Genomic DNA, 14,039 nt, shown 5'->3' with positions numbered 1-14,039 from the left:
TTTGTCCACACAAATCAAAGTCATTGGAGAAACTTTACAGATGCTGCTGTTTTGGTTCGCAACCAAATTTTAACATGAACATTTTTAATAGCCACATGAAATTTGGTAGATGTCAATCATCACTAATTTATATTGTCTTTTAGCTTTGCTTTTGCCTTTTATTCAGCATTTTTTTTCTCTCTAGTGTTTAACTGTTTTCGTCTAGTGTTTATTAAATGTTTTTATTTGGTAGTTATTAAGTTTTTAGCTCAAGTGTTTCCTCATGGGGGAGCCTCCACACTGGGAGGGATGGCTGGTCTTCTCCTGCGGGCGGGCGGTTGTCCCGGGAAGCTGTGGCTCGCTTCAGTCTGTATGGAGCGGGCTGTGGTCACTGTGGGCCGGCAGGCTCCGGGATGGTATTCCTCCCTGTGGAGGTTGGCCGTCATCCCTCTCAGGGTGGATGAACTACTCCTGGGTGCCTTTCCTCACAGGGTTCTTCTGTGCCCCGCCATGTTGTGGTTTGCGTGTGTCTGTGGGTACGATCATGGGGATACTGGGGGGAGGGGTGTGTTTTTTTTCTTTTTATTGTATTATGGATGTTCTAATTGTTCAGCGTTTTGAATGTATGAAAGGTGCTATATAAATAAAGTTTGATTGATTGATTGACAAGACCCAGAAAAAAAAAAAAGCTTCAAAAATCCATCCCCGAAAAGACAAAGTGTCGTCTTATTTTTGACTATTTTGAGGTCCTTCAAAGACAAACTTGTTTTTTGTCCGATTTGCTACCGATGATGATGAAGAGAAGCCGAGGCCTGGGCTGCATACGTCTAAAAATAAACAAGACAGTGACGACTGATTCGCACATTGAAATCACTCACACTGGGAATTAATGAAGAGCATTCATGAAGTCTGACTTTTAATCCGAAATGGCGGAAGGAGGGAGGGGTTGTGTGCAGGCGCTATCGAGCGAGATAACTGTTGTAATCCAAACGCCTCGGGCATCCGCGAGGGTAATTCATAAAAAAAAATAGAAGGAAAACTTTTTGAAAAATCTATTAATAAAGCTTTAATTAAAAACTACATATTTTAATATCTCAAGACCTTTTCAATTGACATTTTCTAACAGGATTTGCTCGCTCGCCTCCAGCGCTTTTTCCACTCCATTGACGCCGAACATGCGTTACACTGAGCAAGACCCTTCAACACATTTACATATTAAATTGTGTCGTCCCGCTTAAAACTGGACGGGAAACGTCACTTTAGATCCTCCCGCCGACAGAAAATATATACAGTTTGGTTTTGTATATTGGCTACACAGAAATAAAAAAAAAAAATCAATTATTCATTTAACCCAAAAAGTTGGGTCAAATAAATAACCCACAGAGCAAACCAATTTGTTGGTTGTTTTAACCCAAATAGCTGGATGATTAAAAAAGAAAAAAAATGCAAAAACTAAAAATGAATAACTCAATATGAATAAAATTTAAAAATAAAAGAGTTGTTTTGTCAGTTCTTTATTTGAGACAACTTTTTGAGTTAAATGAATAACTCAAAAGGTTGGGTCAAATTGACCCAAGACTAGATATCATTCAAAACTAGTACAGGGAAATAAGAAAGGCACAGATACTCTATTACTGTACTTACAGTACCGGTCAGTGGATTTTTTAGTTAGCTGTATAAAAGGCCTTAGTTTTTGGACCACGTTTGACTTTTCTCTCTGCATTTCAAAACACAACTGTACTTTAAAACAGGCTCATTACTTTTTAAAACCTTGGAAGATTATGATAACCTAAAAAAATATATATATGTTTTTGAATTATTATCGTTAGCTAACTTAGCATTTTAGTTAGTCAGTTGACAAAATTAGCAAACTGAAGGATCAATGTTGTTTTGATAGCATAAAAGTCGGGTTAATGTAAAATGTAAAATGATTATGTAAATGTAAAATGATTTTTTAGGGCATTGAAAGCGGGAAACTTTTGTATGCAGAAAGTTTGTTTTTCTTCCATCATGCCACATTGAGTGTTGATTACAGACAACTTAATTTTGACTTTTGTACATCAGTACATTTAACTTTTCAGATCACGATATAACCTAAAAAAAAAAGAAAGAAAAAGAACAAAAAACGATATTTTGAAATGTAGTAATTAGCTTACTTTTTGTTGGTCAGTTGACAAAATTAGCAAAACGAATGACAAATGTTTTGGTAGCATTAAAGTCAAGCTAATGCTAGCTAATGTTCACATCACACCACTAATAAAATGGGTGTTGTATACAAGAAAACTTAATTTCGACTTTTGTACTTCAGCACATTTAACTTTTCAGATTACGATATAAGCTAAAAAAAAAAAAAAAAGGATATTTTTCAAATGTAGTCATTAGCTAACAAAATTAGCTAACAAAATTAGCAAAACGAAGGATAAATGTTGTATTGATAGCATTAAAGTTAAGCTAATGCTAGCTAATGTTTAACAGCATGTAACATGTAACGTGATTTTTTATTTATTTATTTATTATTTTTTCTTTAAAAGAGAAAAAGTTATGTGTGCAGTTTTTACTTTGTTTTACTTTGCTAGTCCTCGGCAGATCACCATAACAGAAAAAGATCTTTCCAGTTGTTTCCTTAGCTAATTTTTTAGCATTTGTTTTTGTTAGTACTTTTACAAAATTATCAAAATTAAGGATCAATGTTGATTTGATAGCATAAAAGTCAAGCTAATACTAATTATTAACGACATACAACGTCTAACGTGATTTTTTTTCTAAACAATGTGTGTTGACAGGAAAACTTCAGTTCTACTTTTGCACTTGAGTATATTTCAGACTCTGAAGCCAATCACTACTGGCCTTGTTGAAAACATCTGTTGCCGCTCATTGGAATTTGCCGTCAGATTTTAGCCTCGCATGAAAAATCTGCACCACCGTGTTAATTTGCACGTAAATATCACCACGAAAACCTTGACGCGTGCTCTCGCGGCAAGCAAGCATCTACAACTTCATCCGGCGGGATGATAAGGTGCGTTCAAGGCACAGCAGCTGCCGCAGCGGTGCGTTCAGGTGCAAAACCTGTGGCTGCCGAGGAGCGCGTGTGTGCGAAAAGCAGGTAGTGTGGTGAGATAGGGTGCGTTGCCATGGCAGCACGGCGAGAGAAGCGCTTCGTCTGTGCTTGTGTCCTGACCCATTTCCTTTCTCACCCACAAGTGTTTGCCGCCATGTTTTACAACGCGTCCTCCTCCTCACTCGCAAGTCCGAAGGTACATTTTGTTTCCTGGTTCGAGGACGGAACCGGTGGTATGCGCTGTTGCCTCACAACAAAAAAAGTTCCGGGTTTGAACCTGTGTCGAGATTACGTTCTCTACCGCCGTCCATTCATGTCAAGTATGGTTGGTTTATTGTGGACTAAATTGTCTCGGGTGTTTTTGCGAATGTTTTTGGCTCACTAAAAACATGTTATGTTTACTGAGATTAAAATTCTTTGACGTTGACAAAACCATGTTCATTAGGTTCAAACACTTAAAGGGGTACTATACTTATTTAGCCATTTTTGGCAGTCAAAGATGAATAATTTGCCTATAATAGATTTGATATTTTCATTATTTTTCATGTACAATTAGAACCTTTAAAAACACATTTTGATACTTGCTGTCGACTGAAAATGACATCACAAGGGCTCAGGTAACCAATCACAGCTCAGCTTGTGAATGTCACATGACCAAACCTAGAAAATAGGTGAGCTGTGATTGGTTACCTGAGCCCTTGTGATGTCATTTTCCGTTAACAAGTTGCAAAATGTGTTTTGAAAGGTACTAATTGTATGTGAAAAATAATGAAAGTATCAAATTAATTATAGACAAGATATTAACTTTTTATTGCTATAATAGGCTAAATAAGTGAAGCATCTCTTTAATTGTCCGAGATATTAGCAGAAATGTTTAGTGAACCACCGCCTATGCCTATTCACGTTTTGTTGTTGTTGTTGTTGTTGTTGTTGCTCTTTCTCGAATGCTATGCTAGCAAAGTCCTGCCTATGGGAAAGTAGTAATTAGTGTCAAGGAAGTACAGTTTCAGTTTAAGATTTTTTTTTTCATGTCAGGGAGAAACTAAGCTTGGAAATACACTTTTTTGTTTGTTTTTATGATGTTTTATTGTCTTCATTCACCAATTTTAACATAAATTAATTAATTAATTAATTCATTCATTAATATTTAGCGTCTAAATTGAAAAACAAAAAACAAAACAATATTGCAGCACAATTGGAAAATAAAGACATTTTTGAATGGAATTCTAGAATACATTGAACAATAAAGATTATTATGGACAATGTTTCTTTTTTTATAGAAACTTTATTAAAAAAAACAATAAAACAAAACAAAAAACATGTCAGTATGTTTTAGCTGCTTGCTCATCCGTGCATCAGTAAAGCTATAATTGTGCCGTTAATGCACCAAATTTATAACAGTACAACACACTTTTAATGCTAAGCTAAAATGCTAAGCAAAAAAACAAAAATAGCTCAAGTACATCTCTACTTGCAGGTTGAAAGTAAAAAAAAAACAAAAAACAACAACAACAACAACAACAACAAGCAAAATCGTGCGTTGGCTGCTTGCAGCTCAGCCAAATATGGATGAAATATACCCCCGAATACCGGAGCAGCAACTTCTTCTATGGTGGAATCTCATTAGCATCGTAATAGCTTCCAGGCTCATTTGCATTTTGCCGTGAGTGATTTTTTTTCCCCCACCTCCTTCGTCCCTCACTCCCACCTCCTCCTCACCCCCTTACCTCTTGGCTGCCAGATATAATAATAATAATAATTTTTTAAATAATAATAATAATAATAATAATAATAATAGCAATAATAATACTAATAATAATAAGAATAATACTAATAATAATAATAATAATAATAATAATAATAAACAATAATAATATGGGAGGAGTCAAACTTGAAAGCAGCCCCGTTTTTTCCACCCTCATACCAAATTATTTGCGTTAAACAAATGATAATTGAAAAGCACTTTTCAATTATGCAGCGCGCAGACAAAAATCGAGCGGCGCAATTACAGGATGCCAAAGTCTTATTTGCACGCGGCGGGATGACGAATGGTCGCGCGCATGCAGGCGAGGGCGGGAGTTTGTTTGAAAGGAGAGTAAAACACAATCATAATAAGGCACTGAGGCTTAAGGACGCACTCTAGCAAGTTTAGACGGATTCTATTGTGGGTGGGGGACAAGGTAGCCACGCGTGTCCTTGAACGCACCGCAGGCTTGTTTTTCACTGCAGTGTGTGCAAACACATCATCACATTTATTTTGATATGTTTTATGTTTGCCACGAGGACTATTTACTACAATTTTACATCACAAAGTTTGCAGTAATCGACCCAGATACTACTCTTGGCCACAATGCAATGTAAGATTCTGCTTAAGGTAAACCATTAGAAATTTAAAAGAACAACTTTTCCTGCGATTGGCTGGCAACCGGTTCAGTGTGTAACCCGCCTACTGCTCGAAACCAGCTGGGATAGGCTCCAGCACCCCCGCGACCCTTGTGACGAATAAGCGGTTAAGAAAATGAATGGATGGAAGATCAACTTTTCCATAGTTAGAACAATGCAGCAGCATTGTGTCAAAATACGTTTTCAAATAACTGAATGTCAGGCTTTGTAAAACACTTTGGACATTGGATGGTATAGATAAAGCACTATATAAGTAAAAGTCTACTAGGTACAATTTTTTTTTCTTTATTTTTTTTACAGGTACAATTTTATCTTATTTTATTTATTTATTTTTATTTTTTTACAATTCACGCCTTTTAGATACAAATTTATACTTTTTTTCTACAGGTCCAATTTTTTAATATTTTTTTATTTTATTTTACTTTTTTACAAGTTACTTTTGCACCATATTTACCTCCATAGTCAGGTGATTAAAATTTTTAATCATAATTTGACTTCAGTAGTTAACTCGATTAATCGCAAATGTTATATCTTTTCTAAACGTACAATAAAATGTATAATATTTTGTTTTCCTAAATTTTTATACTCTTTGGGCAATACACCCTGGACTGGTTGCCAGCCAATCGTAGTCTCATAGTCATTGATAGAGTAATTTCATAATAATTCATAAATTTGAGCTAAAATTAAAAAAGGTGTACTGCATTATAAAAAGTGAGTGTTATATTCATTTGTGTTGAGGTCATTTTTCTGCCACTAGATGGCATAATTGCACTTGTAAGACGGTGACTGCTCAGTGAATTTTTCTTTTCATATTAAGAGCGATCTAATCTTTAACGTGAAGTAACTTGTGAAATTCTGCACATTTTTTAAATTTTAAAATCCATCTTGACCCCAGTCTCAACAAATATATGCATTATTATTATTTATTGCTGCTAAATTTTGTCATGGATGTGTTTGCTCAAAGTAAGGGGCAGTCATTAATTGTGCGTTAAAGAAATTAGTGGCGCTGAAGGAACTTATAATTAATGCAAAATTTCGACACCCCTAATATATATGCATATGTACTAAATAAGCCAACACACAAATAGTCACATGACACGCACACGCACATGCACGCACATGAGAATACGCTCACCAAGAATAATGAACACGCACAGAACTATACCACACACATACACAAACACATAAACCGAATCCCGCACACATGCGCACACATAAAAACACTCATAAACTTGCATGAACGCGCACATACCACACGAGTGGGCGCACGCACACAAATACTGACAGACACGCACACACGTCTACTGATCTGTAGGAATACGCACGTATAGAAACAGACATGCACGCAGTCATGAACGCACACGAACACCCTGGCACAGTTGAGCGAGTTTTCACTTCACAGCAGTGCAGTGAGCGAAGGGTTAAAATTTTCTACCAGTTCTGACTTAGACGCACGCACACACAAAAAAATCACACGCGCGCGCACGCGCATCCGTGCAACCCATCACCCTTGATCACACTCAGACTGGTGCACACATATACACAAACAGTAATACACACACGTACACACAATTCCCAACACCCCCCCCCCTCCCCCTCCTCACCCACCACTTCCTCCTCCTGCCTCCCTTGGCTCAACAACCCCCACCCCCCTCCTCCTCTTCCTCCATTCTCCATCTCGGCCCCCCTCCGCCTCCTCACCCACCCCCTCACTCCATCCCTCCGCCGATCCCCCCCATCACCACCCCCCAGGTCAGTTAATAAGCGAGCCTGTGCCGGGGCTCGGCTGTCTGGAGGACATGCAGAGAGAGAGAGAGAGAGAGGAGGGAGGGTGGTGGGGGTGAGGTGGGGGGGGGTTGCGATTGGAGGTGGGGGGGGGGGGGGGGGGTGTTGGGGGGGGGGGGCGCGTCTCCCGGGAATTGGCTCATGCAGGATGCCGAGCCCCGCTGAGAGAACGGAATTTTACCCTGGCACGGCAGGAAACCGAGCACGCAAAAAAAAAAAAAAAAAAAAAGTGAGCCCCCACCCCACCCCGAGGGTGCGTTTTAGGCTCACCGTCGAAAAACATATTAGCAACGTTAGCGCAGGGCCGCTAATGAGTCGCGTTTTGGCGCACAACCTCAATAAAGTCACAATTTGCTTCCGTCCAAACCACAGCACTACTGGTAGGAAGTTAAATAGCACATGCTAATGCTAATGCTAATATTGAGGTATACCAGGAATTACAGTTTTGTATGTACCTTGGTTTTAACTGTATAACTAATGGCGTGACTTAGCACATACGCCTCACAAACAAGACGACTGGGTTCGAATCCCGATTGGAGCATACATGTCGGTCAACAAAACAACAACATAAAAACAAAAAGCATGCTGATTAGGCTAACTTAAGTTTGTGCTGTTGACCAGTGAGTTGTTAAGGGTGTCTCACTAGCAAATACATTTTTTAGAATGTGCTAACTAGAGCTGTAAATTGAATGAAATTTGTAATCAGAATGGATGATTAACTCACGATTAATCACACATTTTGAATCTGTTTGAACTGTAGAATTAAAAGATATCTAGCAAATTTTTAGTCCTCTTATGAGGTGTCAAATATGCTTACTATATGCAAATATATTTATTGCTTTAATTATATACATGCTACATTTGGAAGAAAAGACATTTTGTTTGTCAAACAAGCACGACAACGACGCTCATTAAAATGAATGTATACAGCTGGACAAATGCTAATACGCACAATTTACTCACTAGTCTACAACTTACTAATTCACAATTTTTGGTTATGATCTCCTTAGCATTTTTAATATCTTGAATGTAACAAAAAAAAAAAAGAAGTCAAATGTTATATATAAACAAAAAGTGTTGGTGCACCATGATTGATTGTGACCGTGCAGCTACTGTACAGCTGATGTGCACACCTTGGCCACTAGGGAGCAGTAGTCTCCAACATAGACATACTAACATACATGGAGACAACATAGCTAAACTCAGAAAGCTGTGGTTTTAGTTATTTTTTTTGCAGAGGATAAAGAAAATGGACCTAAATGCATTGCACCTCCATTTTGAATTCACACTTGTGCTTTCATGAGCCCGTCTTTGGAATAAACCCCAATTTTTGCCTGCAAGTTAAAGCGAACAAACCATCAAATGCATTTTTGAATTTCCTAATGAGAGTTTTCATCCTTCTTACTCTGGCATTTAAAAAAAAAAATAAAAAAAAAAATCCTAGCAAGGCTCAGCCAAGCTTGGGTTGCGTTTGGGATTTATCCTTTCGAAAAGTCCTCATCAGATTCTGCTGCCTGCCTGCCTGCCTGCGCAATACCCCCCCCCCCCCCACCCCTCCGCCCAACCTCCCCTTACCTCCCCCCCACCTCCCATTCTCCTACTAACTCCCCCCGTCCGTCATCCTCCTCCCCCCCTTCACTCCGCTGCAGATGTTTCGAGCGCAAACGTTTTTCCCCGGCCAAGTGAAGCCAACGCCGCTCGGCCAAGCGTCGTCGACAACTTTTGGCAGCTGGACAGAGGTCAAATAGAGGTTGTTGACAACATTGCAAGTGTGCAAAGTCAGAAGCGCTTTCATGGGAGTAATCATGTTTTTTTGTTTTGTTTTTTTTCACAGTCTTAATTAAACCAAATGAACAGTGGCCCAAGCCACTTTTAAATGCTATATTAGCACACTATGTGTTGATACCACTTTTAACATGCTAACATTGCAAAACAGGACACTTTTTTTTTTTTTCTTTACAATATATATTCTTGTTCATGCTAACATTTTAGGATCTGACATTTTTGAAAATGTCTATGAGTACTTTTAAACTTTTAAATGCTAACATAATAAGAGCTATTTTTCAAAAATGTTTTGTTTTGTCACTTTCAGTATGATAACATTGTCACTTTCATGTCATTTATTGTGTTTAATATACAAAAAAAAGCACCTGGTAGGGCACTTTTCCAAAAAAATCCAGAGCATTTAGTCACTTTCAACATGCTAACAGAGAGATGTTATTTTTCAATATTATTTGTTGTACTTTGAATATACCATCAGCTAATTAAAGGGCACCTGTCAGAAAATTTCCAGAATATTTTTGTCGCTTTTAATATGCCAACATTACAAAAAAGAAATGTTGATACATTTTCTCATCAATTTTTAGCATGCATACATGACAAGATATGTTGGGGTTTTGTCATTTTTAATATTGCATTGAGCATTTTCCATACTTTGTCACTTTTTGTATTTTGCTATTCTTGCAAGATTTTTAATTTTTTTGTGTTACTTTGAATGTGTTAAAATTGCAAGATACAGGATTTATTTTTAACTTTTCACTTTTGTTCCAGGCCCCCTTACAATATATAAAACAAATGTTTGCATATTGAAAGGGGGAAAAATAAATAAATCTTGAAATATTTAATACTACAAGTAACCCCCCCCCCCCAAAAAAAAAGAACCAAAAACCTTTAAATTCTAAAATCTAAAAATTAGCATGTTACACAAGAAATTAAGGAAAATGCTAAAAATTGCATATTAGCAAATTTATTTATTTATTGCTTTGTCTTTAATTTATTAACCACTTTAACCTTTTTCCTGACCTTTAGTGATGACTTCAGAGACCTATTCTGCCTCTTAATACACCATCACGTCACATAATAATATACAAAAAGACGAAGCAAGGAGAGACAGAGGCATTTCACGTATTTGAGAATGAATATTATGAATATTATGCTGAAGCATTCCCACATATGTTATTGTGATTTTTATTCTCCACACTTTTTTGCCATGTAACAACACTGGTATATATCGTTTGATTCCACATTACTTACAGTATTTGCACAATTTCACATTTAATATAAACTTTTCCCCATTCATTTTCAATGGGACAGTCATTGAACTTTTTCTAAGTATCATTTTCCACGCCCACTTCCATACATATAACTTATCATCATTACCAGGTGTCTGATAAAGCTCGGTGGCACAGTTGGTAAAGCTCATTGTCCAACCAGGAGGTTATAATTTCATAATTTATCTCTCAATTTACTTCATAAGCATTCCACATGCATTCAGATCTTACCATTCAGCTATTAGCATTCAGCTTTCAGCATTCCCACTTAGTCGAGTTATTAACACACTTTATCTTCCAAGACATCACCTCCAAACAGTAACAGTTCACGATCAATATTCATCAAAATAATTAAAAAAATAAAATGGTTGGTACTCACCTGGGATGCAGACACCTGTCAGTCTGTGGAAGCTATCTAGCTGTAGCACTCGCTCATGCTGTTGAAAAAAAATAAAAATAATGCATTGGATGGCGGACATCCTCACGATGTCCAGTTTTTCTTAGAAAGTACACTTTTTAAAATTGATTTTTAATCACGTCCAACATCGTCCTACGCTGTAAGTCAATCTTTGTGCACATAGGAAACGCACCCAATTAGAGGGCTCAACATAAACAGACTATGTGGCAGAACCAATCGCAAGTCGGATAAAAGCCGACATCACTTGGAGAGAAAATCTTCTACACAACACTCGAACATGTTAACACGGAATTTTTAACCTTTTTGATCTTTTTTTTTTTGTGCCTCCGAGGTGACAAAAGGAATGGAAGGAGGCATCCGTTTTGGTGCTGATCCAAATTAGGATTGCTTTGGCCTTGGCTTAAGGGCCCGTGCTGGAATGTCCTTGCAGCTAGAACATCATTTATACGGCATCATAACTGGACTGTATGTGCGAGTTTGACTTTCCCACTTTTAAAATGCTGACATTGCAAGACAAGACATTTTTTTCAACTTTGTTTTAGCATTGGTGGTCGCTTTTAGCTTACATGCTAACAATGAAATACAGGGCGTTTTTCGACAGTTTATTTTTTTATTTTTTTATTTTTTAAGGCGAAATGTAAGGACATGTCCTTACATTTTGGTCACTATGCTAACGTTACAAAACACTTTTCCTGATTTGTCTTAATTTGTATAACATCATGTTTGGTGTAAAACATGAAGACAGTTGTGTGAGACCAAACTTGATGGTCAGGAGGAAAAAAAATAAAATAAAAAATGGCTGAGCGCCGGCTGCTACCATCCCCCATCTCGTAGGCATGGCAGCAGCTCCACGCACACACATACACACACACAGCACATCTCTCTGAGCTACCTGATGTGAGGCAGCCAGAATAATCCAGAAGCACAATGAATGCTGCCGTGCTATTCACACACACACAACGTTAAAAAAATAAAAAATAAAAAATAAAAAAATCATGCTAATTAAAGCCATCGTATTTAAAGAGGCTGCAGCTAGCTGGAGGAAGCAACAATTCATTCTTAGCTGACAGCATGTCGTCCAAACAAGCGTACGGCATTTCCCCCCCCAAAAAAATTCTGCAAAATTTTATCACTTAGTTGCTATGATTTTTTTTTTTAAAGACACCCCCCCCCATTTTGAATATGCTAATATAACAAGATTTTGTCACTTTTAACTGATTTATTGGAAGCCATTTTTAAAGCAGAACTCTCCAATGTCAGGTGGCTAAACATCCAACATGTTGGCATCCCCCCCCCCCAATAATCCAAGTGATAAAGTCCGTCCATCCATTTTCTTAACCACTTTTCCTCACAAGGGTTGCGGGGTGTGCTGGAGCCTATCCCAGCCGGCTTCGGGCAGTAGGCGGGATACACCCTGAACCGGTTGCCAGCCAATCGCAGAGTGATAAAGTCAAAAGTCAAAATTCAATCTCAAAAGCTGCGCTAATATCAAATCCAAAGCGATGCAACGTCTCCATCTACAGGGATCCGTTTACAACGCGTAATTTGAATGACGAGCTGGGCGACGCCTACGCGGGAGTGTCGAGTGGGGGCTCGCCAAGCTAAATTTTTTCTCTCCTTTTTAGATTATTTTGAGCACGCCAAGACTGATTGATGGGGCAATTTCAAACTCATTCTATTTGTTTTGTTACATTTAACCAGGGCTGGACTTGCACAAAAAAATAAAATAAAATCGGCCCTGGCATTTTGACGCAAGTTCCCCGGCCCGACTCTTGACCATACCTGTGTAACGCGTTGTTCTGCCACTGATATTTTGACTGATGTTAGTTCAGTTTGCTCTCTATATTCAAAATGGAATAATGGACTATTACTTCTAAATTATGGTCCATTCAAGTGGAGGAAAATAATAACTAAAAAGCACTGCATCATCCCCAAAAGATGACAGCCCACCGGGCATCTGCCCTGTATGCCAGATGGCGAGTCCAGCCCTGCATTTAACATTGTAGGATAGGGAATGTTTAAAAAAAAATGGTCACAATAAAATAATATCTATTTGCCAAAGCTCAAAGATGATCGATACAGCGCCACCCTGCTGATTATCGGCCCCGCCTCTTCCCAACAAGCAGGTGCATCATGGGAATTGGTGAGGTGATGTGCTTGAACGGGGGCCCAGTGAGCTCTTGGCAAACGTGGGCGATCAATGCTGCAGGCCAGCACATCGCATCAATTTGTTGCTCTTTTGCTTTCAAAATCAATCAATACATGAAATAAAAATATTTTGGGGGCATAAAACAGAACATGTGCCAAAAATGTTTTTCTCTCTCTCTGTGGGTCGTCGATCTGTATGGAGCCACAAGGTGTGTTTCTAGACACCCTGGGGCCCCCAGGCGAGAAGGACCATGGAGACCCACTGACTCACCCCACCAAAAAAAAAAGTGAGATAAGCAACAATATCTTTACCAAAATATTTGGCACAAAAATACCAACAAACCTGCTCGTAGAGGGCCTCATTAGTGGGACTCCAACATCCTGACATCTCCTTGCAGTGTCGTTGCATCGTTGATACGGACCAATATCAGCCATCTCATGGGGGCCCCACCAGCAACAGCTAGTAAGGAGCCTCTGCATGGGTTGTTGATTCTGCATGGAGCCGGCCAAGTGCATTTCCAGCCCCTTTAGGGCCCCTAGGGAACCAGGACCATGCAGACCCCTTGCACCCAGAAAACAAAACAAAAAAGAACGAAACAAGGATTTGAGATAAGCAAAGATATCTTTCCCAAAACAATGGACACAAAAATGACTATAGTATCTACCAACAAACCTGCTAGTAGAGGGCCCCATTAGGGGGACCCCAACATCCTGACATGTCCTTGCATCATCGATATGGACCAATATCAGCAATCTCATGGGGCCCCCTGTTAGACACCAGCAACAGCTAGTGAGGAGCCTCTCCATGGGTTGTTGATTCTGCATGGAGCCAGCCAGGTGCGTTTCCAGTCCATTTGGGGCCCCTTGCCAACAAGGACCATGCAGACCCCCGGTCACCGGAAAAAAAAACGTCTTTCCCAAAATAATGGACACAAAAATGACTACAGTAACTACCACCAAACCTACTAGTAAAGGGGCCCCATTAGGGGGACCACAAAATCAAGACAAGAGTTCTGGTTGCATTGTTGATGTGGATTATTAGCAGCCATCTCTCAGGGCCCCCTGCAGCCCACCATGTGTTCGTGGGGCCCTTATGCAGGGGATTCCTGACCTATTGTCATTGCTCAATGCCATCATGTTGTTATTGGTGAGGGCCAACTTCAGCCGTCTCTTGGGGCCCAAGGCAGTTGCCTGCCTT

The 14,039-nt window shown here is 38.9% G+C and overlaps 1 long non-coding RNA gene across 1 annotated transcript; it reads right to left on the bottom strand.

The window, feature by feature from the left end:
* Positions 1 to 10,619: 10,619 nt before the first annotated feature.
* Positions 10,620 to 13,707, bottom strand: LOC144025651 (uncharacterized). The gene is made up of 3 exons (XR_013284933.1): positions 13,515 to 13,707; positions 13,185 to 13,403; positions 10,620 to 10,712 (listed from the first exon to the last, which is right to left on the bottom strand). It is a non-coding gene; the product is annotated as an uncharacterized LOC144025651 (long non-coding RNA).
* Between the last annotated feature and the right edge of the window lie 332 nt (positions 13,708 to 14,039).

Source organism: Festucalex cinctus, chromosome 9 (assembly GCF_051991245.1).
Source record: "Festucalex cinctus isolate MCC-2025b chromosome 9, RoL_Fcin_1.0, whole genome shotgun sequence".
In the NCBI taxonomy this organism is placed as follows: Eukaryota; Metazoa; Chordata; class Actinopteri; order Syngnathiformes; family Syngnathidae; genus Festucalex; species Festucalex cinctus.
The sequence above is the reverse complement of the archived record's forward strand: the minus strand, read 5'-3'. Positions and strand labels throughout refer to the sequence as shown.